Here is a 351-nt window from a genome sequence, read left to right as displayed (position 1 = left end):
ATGGAGGATTTGGGATGTAGGTGTAGGATGGAGGATTTGGGATGTAGATGCTGGATGGAGGATTTAGGATGTAGATGCAGGATGGAGGATTTGGGATGTAGATGCAGGATGGAGGATTTGGGATGTAGATGCAGGATGGAGGATTTGGGATGTAGGTGCTGGATGCAGGATTTGGGATGTAGATGGAGGATTTAGGATGTGGATGCTGGGTGCAGGATTTGGGATGTAGGTCCAGAATGGAGGATTTAGGATGTCAATGCAGGATGGGTGAACTTAAAATGCAGATATGGCACACAGGATTTAGGATGGGGATGCAGGACAGAGGATTTAGGATGTTGATAGGGGATGCAG

This window comes from Corapipo altera, unplaced genomic scaffold (genome assembly GCF_003945725.1).
Source record: "Corapipo altera isolate COAL_440 unplaced genomic scaffold, ASM394572v1 71, whole genome shotgun sequence".
In the NCBI taxonomy this organism is placed as follows: domain Eukaryota; kingdom Metazoa; phylum Chordata; class Aves; order Passeriformes; family Pipridae; genus Corapipo; species Corapipo altera.
Note: the sequence above shows the minus strand (reverse complement) of the source record.